Source organism: Populus euphratica, unplaced genomic scaffold (genome assembly GCF_000495115.2).
Source record: "Populus euphratica unplaced genomic scaffold, PopEup_1.0 scaffold1279.1, whole genome shotgun sequence".
In the NCBI taxonomy this organism is placed as follows: Eukaryota; Viridiplantae; Streptophyta; class Magnoliopsida; order Malpighiales; family Salicaceae; genus Populus; species Populus euphratica.
This window is the reverse complement of record NW_011501135.1, coordinates 40,097-47,890: the sequence shown is the minus strand read 5'-3', so window position 1 is coordinate 47,890 and position 7,794 is coordinate 40,097.

The window sequence follows — 7,794 nt, the reverse complement described above, 5'->3', positions numbered from 1 at the left end:
TGAAGTTTGTGCATTGTCACTCTTCCAACTGAAATTTGGGTGATTTCTCCAACCAGGGTTGTATGTTTGTGAGTATGGGTTGTGGTTGGGCCTTTGGAAACTGTTTAAAGCATGGGCTTGTTCATGGAGACATTTCTTAAAAGAAGGCAAGGTTGGACAATTATTGGTTGAATGTTCATTTGTTTGACATATTTGACACATAATATTTTTAATAGATTTTAATTGACCTCTCTTTTTCAATTTTAGTGCCTCGATTTTTCTAGCTAAAAATGCAAACTTGGCTTGGAGGTCATGATATTCCCTAAGGTTATACATACCTCCACTAGATGTATGAGGTTAAGTTTTACTCAGTGCCTCATAAGTACCCGCGATGTCCCAATTTTGAGCATTTTCAACTAACAAGTCTAAGTACTCCATTGGTTCATCAGGGTCTTTATCTTCAAAAGTTCTATTACACATCAATTCAACCATTTGCCTATCTTTAGGTGTTAACCCTTCATACAAATGTGAAACCAATCTCCATATTTCAAAACCATGATGAGGGCAAGTATTAAGCAAGTCTCGATACCTATCCCAACATTGGTAAAATGTTTCTCCTGGTTTTTGAGTGAATGTGGTGATTTGTCTTTTGAAAGACTTTGTTCTATGAGATGGGAGAAACTTCTTTAAAAACTGTTGTTGCATTTCATCTTAAGCACGAATGGATCCTGGTCTTAAATTTTATAACCAAGTTTTAGCTTCATATTTTAATGAAAAAGGAAAAAGCTTTAATCTATTGGTGTTCATGCTACAATTTGAGTCATTATAGGTGTTATAGACCTCAAATTTTCTTAAATGCAAGTATGGATTTTCCAATTATAAGCCATGAAAAGAAGGTAAAATTTGAATAATACCTAGCTTAAAATTAAAATGAGATGCATCAAGAGGAAAAACTATGCATGATGGTGCACTTGTTCTTGTGGGATTCATGTGGTCCTTAAGTATTCTAAAACGGTTATTCTCATTATTCTCATTATGAAGTGATTGATTATCTTCTTTGGCCATATTTTATGAAAATGATGAGGATACCCTATAAAGTTTACCACTTGATGTACGTGACCATACTCTTATGCACGAGTAGGAATAGAATAAAAGGAAGAAGAAAAAAAAAAGAAGAAGAAACAAGGGAAAAGAAACAAAGTTATATACAAGAAAAGTGAAAAGAAAAAATAAACTAAATACTATAATTTGTATAAGAACTTACCTCCCCAGCAACGACGCAAAAAACTTGACACGACTAAAAGATTGATGTCTTCTCCCAAGTGCAGGAGTGTCAAAGTACTAAATAACCCAACAAGACCAGGGTCGAACCCTAGGGAGGTTAATTGTATAAATTATAGATGACAATAATACAACAACAATAACAATATTAACAAAACAACAACAATAACAACAACAATAATAATAATAGTACTCGTAGTAGTAGTAGTAGTAGTAGTAATAGTAGTAATACCAATAATAATAATAATAATAATAATAATGTAGAAAAAGAAGAAGAAGAAGAAGATGATGAGAACTTTGAGATGAAATATTAATGTAAGGATTAAACAATGATAAGAACAAATGTCAAGGTTAGAGGTTCCACTAATGATATGTCAAACAAGTATAATATAAATTCTTAATATTCAATTGGAAACCACAGACAAAGGAGGTTCCAATCAGATTATAAATTGTTAACGTGATTACATTAGTCATCTTATTCGATTAATGCTAATACTTGTAAATCTCGTCAAGCATTCATGATTATAAGTTATGTTAATAACAAATCAAGTTCCTTTCATAGCTCAGGTTTTGGTTATACCATACAGTATGGGCTATGAAAGTGCCAAGCATTTGTTGTACTAAGAGTTATACAACATAAATCTAGATTAGTCATGTAACAAGCAAAGTATTAAAGAACGAACAAGATAACAAATACAAAACATGTTAGTAGCAAACATTAAAGTCCATATTAAGTTTACATTATACTTATTCTTGCGCCATTAGTGTAACCTTTTCACCTTGACATAATAAACTTAGCTAAACATAATGAAAGAAAGAAAAATAAATAAACAAAATAAGAACATGAATAAGATAAAAGTTAACTAAGTAAATGAAAGGAGATAAAAGGTATAAACTTGATATTAATGCAAGTAAAGCATAAACATTACAAAAAATACAAAGAGAGAAAGCAAGAGCATGATCTTCATCTAGAAACCAAGATGCCTAAATGCATGGCAAATGCCTCCTTTTGTAGGTCAAAATTAGGAAGTATTGATTTGATGACTAATTGATAAGTGGGTGCCCAACTCTTGACTTGATGACAATCCTTATCTTCTCTTGTGTGCCTAAAACATCATTGATAACTTCAAAATTGGAACCACTTAAAAACATGGAAATTATAGAAAATTGTCTCAGCTTTCTTGTGTAAAAAATTGACGTCATTTAAACTTCTAGAATGCTAGATATGAGCCAAACACTAAACAGGACTCGGGCAAGAGGATAGATTCAGACTTCTTTGTTGTTGCTACAATTTGGACTTGAAAATGACATTTTTAAGTCTTGGGCTCCATATGAAAGTTGTAGGCCTATGCCTTACTTTTCATCCATATAAAGTAGACCTAAATCTGATATCTACAGCTTTAAATATAACCCAATTATCGAACAGTGTTTCGATTTGGACTACACCAGCATCTCTTTTCTAAGTTTGGCCATCTCTTTGTCCTTTCAATTTCAGTTCTTAAATTCATCAATCAATCCTTTTGTTTATGTGATAGGCCTGTATTTAAAATCAATATTTACCACAAATTAAAGGTATCTTATTGATTAGTACTTAAAAGTGCATTTTTATCATGGTTTTATATCATCATTTTGCACTTGAAGTATCAATAACTCCTTAACTAAAGCATGTTTTATAATAATATATCTAATAATATAAGATACCTTTAATTTGTGGTAAATGTTCATTTTAAATGCAGGCCTATCACATAAATGAAAGGATTGATTGATGACTTTAAGAACTTAAATTGCAAGGGCAAAGAGATGACCAAAATTAGAAAAGAGATGTCGGTGCAATCCAAACCGGAACACTGTTCGGTAATTGGGTCATATCTGAAGCTATAGATCTCAGATTTAGGTCTACTTTATATGGATGGAAATATAAGACATAGGCCTACAACTTTCATGCCCAAGATCTAAAAAGGCCATTTTCAAGTCCAAATTATTGCAACAACAAAGAAGCCCGAAGCTATCCTCCAGCCCGAGCACTGTTCAGTATTTTGGCCATATCTGGAGTTCTAGAAGTCCAAATGAGCTGAATTTTTTACAAAGAAAGCTGAGACAATTGCCTACAACTTTCATATTTTCAAGTGGCTCCAATTTTGACAATATCAATGACGTTTTTGGCAGACAAGAGAAGATAAGGATTGTCACCAAGTCAAGAGTTGGCCACCCACTCATCTATTAGTCATCAAATCAATAGTTCCCAATTTTGGCCTATAAAAGGAGGCATTTGCCATGCATTTAGGCATCTTGGTGTTCAGATCAAGATCATGCTCTTGCTTTCTTTCTTTGTAATTTTTGTAATGTTTATGCTTTGCTTTCATTAATATCAAGTTTATGCCTTTCATTTCCTTTCATTTACTTAGCTAACTTTTATCTTATTTATGTTCTTATTTTGTTTATTTATTTTTCTTTCTTTTATTATGTCTAGCTAAGTTTATCATGTTAAGGTGAAAAGGTTACACTAATGGTGTAAGAATAAGTATAGTGTAAACTCAATATGGACTTTAATATTTGATACTAACATGTTTTATATTTGTTATCTTGTTCACTCTTTAATACTTTGCTTGTTAAATGATTAATCTTGATTTATGTTGTATAACACTTTAGTACAACAAATGCTTGGCACTTTCATAGCCCATATTGTATGGTATAACCGACACCTGAGCTATGAAAGAAACTTGATTTGTTGTTAACATAAGCTATAATCATGAATGCTTGACGAGATTTACAAGTACTAGCATTAATCGAATAAGATGACTAATGTAATCATGTTCACAATCTATAATCTGATTGGAACCTCCTTTGTGTGTGGTTTCCAATTGAATAATAAGAGTTTATACTATACTTGTTTGACATACCATTAGTAAAACCTCTAACCTTGACATTTGTTATTATTATTGTTTAATCCTTACATTAATTTTCCATCTCCAAGTTCTCATCATCTTCTTCTTCTTCTCTTTCTTTATTATTATTATTATTACTACTACTACTACTACTACTACTACTACTACTATTATTATTATTATAGTTATTATTGTTATTGTCATTGTTGTTATTATTGTTATTACTATTATTATTGTTGTTGTTATTATTATTATTGTTGTTGTACAATTGTCGTTTATAATTTGTACAATTAACCTCCCTATGGTTCGACCCTGGTCTTGCAGGGTTATTTATTACTTCGACATTCCTGCACTTGGGAGAAGACATCAATCTTTTAGTCGTGTCAACTTTTTGGCACCGTTGCCGGGGAGGTAAGTTTTGTATAAATTATAATATTTATGTTATTTTCTCTCTTCACTTTTCTTGTATATAACTTTATTTCTTTTCTCTTGTTTCTTCTTCTTTTGTTTTCTTCTTCCTTTTATTTTATTCCTACACGTGCATGAGAGTGTGGTCACGTACATCAAGTGGTAGACTTTGTAGGGTATCCTCATCATTTTTAGAAAATATGGCCGAAGAAGATAATCAATCACTTTATAATGAGAATAATGAGAATAACTGTGCTAAAACACTTAGAGACCACATGAATCCCACAAGAACAAGTGCACCATCATGCATAGTTTTTCCTCCCGATGCATCTTGATTAGTACTTAAAAGTGCATTTTTATCATGGTTTTATATCATCATTTTGCACTTGAAGTATCAGTAACTCCTTAACTAAAATATGTTTTATAATAATGTATCTAATAATATAAGATACCTATAATTTGTGGTAAATGTCTATTTTTAATGCAGGTCTATCACATAAATGAAAGGATTGATTGATAACTTGAAGAACTTAAATTGCATGGATAAAGAGATGGTCAAACTTAGAGAAGAGATGTCGGTGCAATCCAAACCGGAACACTGTTCGGTAATTGGGTCATATCTGGAGCTACAGATCTCCGATTTAGGTCCAATTTATATGGATGGAAAGGTAAGACATAGGCCTACAACTTTCATATGGAGCCCAAGATCTAAAAAGGCCATTATCAAGTCCAAATTGTAGCAACAACAAAGAAGCCCGAATCTGTCTTCCAGCCTGAGCACTGTTCGGTATTTTGGCCATATTTGGAGTTCTAGAAGTCCAAATGAGCTGAAGTTTTTACACAAGAAAGCTGAGACAATTGCCTACAACTTTCATGTTTCCAACTGGCTCCAAGTTTGACATTATCAATGACTTGCCTACAACTTTCATGTTTGCAACTGGCTCCAGTTTTGACGTTATCAATGACGTTTTGGGCAGACAAGAGAAGATAAGGATTGTCACCAAGTCAAAAGTTGGCCACCCACTTATCAATTAGTCATCAAATCAATAGTTCCCAATTTTGGCCTATAAAAGGAGGCATTTGCCATGCATTTAGGCATCTTGGTTTCCAGATCAAGATCATGCTCTTCTTTTCTCTCTTTGTATTTTTTGTAATGTTTATGCTTTACTTTCATTAATATCAAGTTTATGCCTTTCATTTCCTTTCCTTTACTTAGTTAACTTTTATGTTCTTATTTTGTTTATTTGTTTTCCTTTCTTTCATTATGTCTAGCTAAGTTAATTATGTCAAGGTGAAAAGGTTACACTAATGGTGTGAGAATAAGTATAATGTAAACTTAATATGGACTTTAATGTTTGGTACTAACATGTTTTATATTTGTTATCTTGTTCACTCTTTAATACTTTGCTTGTTAAATGACTAATCTTGATTTATGTTGTATAACACTTGGTACGACAAATGCTTGGCACTTTCATAGCCCATAATGTATGGTATAACCGACACCTTAGCTATGAAAGGAACTTGATTTGTTGTTAACATAAGTTATAATCATGAATGCTTGACGAAATTTACAAGTATTAGCTTTAATTGAATAAGATGACTAATGTAATCATGTTAACAATATATAATCTGATTGGAACCTCCTTTGTGTGTGGTTTCTAATTCAATAATAAGAGTTTATACTATACTTGTTTGATATACCATTAGTGGAACCTCTAACCTTGACATTTGTTATTATTATTGCTTAATCCTTACATTAATATTTCATCTCTAAGTTCTCATCATCATCATCTTCTTCTTCTTCTCTTTTATTATTATTATTATTATTATTATTATTATTATTATTATTATTATTACTATTGTTGTTGTTGTTATTGTTGTTTTATAATTGTTGTTTATAATTTGTACAATTAACCTCCCTGTGGTTCGACCCCGGTCTTGCCGGGTTATTTATTACTTCGACACTCCTGCACTTGGGAGAAGACATCAATCTTTTCGTCATGTCAAGTTTTTGGCGCCGTTGCCGGGGAGGTAAGTTCTTGTATAAATTATAGTATTTATTTTATTTTCTCTTTTCACTTTTCTTGTATATAACTTTGTTTCTTTTCTTTTGTTTCTTTTTATTTTGTTTTCTTCCTCCTTCTTTTGCTTTCTTCTTCTTTTTATTTTATTTTATTCCTACATGTGCATGAGAGTGTGGTCACGTACATCAAGTGGTAGACTTTGTAGGATATCCTCATCATTTTCAGAAAATATGGCCGAAGAAGATAATCAATCACTTCATAATGAGAATAATGAGAATAACCGTGCTAGAACACTTAGAGACCACATGAATCCCACAAGAACAAGTGCACCATCATGCATAGTTTTTCCTCCCGATGCATCTCATTTTAATTTTAAACCAGGTATTATTCAACTTTTACCTTCTTTTCATGGCTTAGAATTGGAAAATCCATACTTGCATTTAAGGGAATTTGAGGAGGTGTGCAACACATATAATAATTTAAATTGTAGCATGAACACCATCAGATTAAAGCTTTTTCCTTTTTCATTAAAAGATAAAGCTAAAACATGGCTACAAAATTTAAGACCAGGATTCATTCGTACTTGGGATGAAATGCAACAACAGTTTTTAAAGAAGTTTTTCCCATCTTAGAGAACAAACTCTTTCAAAAGACAAATCACCACTTTCACTCAAAAACCAGGAGAAACATTTTACCAATGTTGGGATAGGTACCGAGACTTGCATAGTACTTGCCCTCATCATGGTTTTGAAACATGGAGATTGGTTTCCCATTTCTATGAAGGGTTGACACCTAGAGATAGGCAAATGGTTGAATTGATGTGCAATGGAACTTTTGAAGATAAAGTCCCTGATGAAGCAATGGAATACTTAGACTTGTTAGCTGAAAATGCTCAAAATTAGGACACCATAGGTACATATGAGGCACCGAGTAAAACTCAACCTCATACATCTAGTGGAGGTATGTACAACCTTAGGGAAAATCATGACCTTCAAGCCAAGTTTGCATATTTAGCTAGAAAAGTCGAGGCACTAGAAGTGAAAAAGAGTGGTCAATTAAAATCTGTTGAAAACATTGTGTGTCAAATCTGTGAAACAAATGAACACTCAACCAACGATTGTCCAACCTTGCCTTCTTTTAAGAAATGTCTCCATGAACAAGCCCATGCTTTAAACAGTTTCCAAAGGCCCAACCACAACCCATACTCCCAAACATAC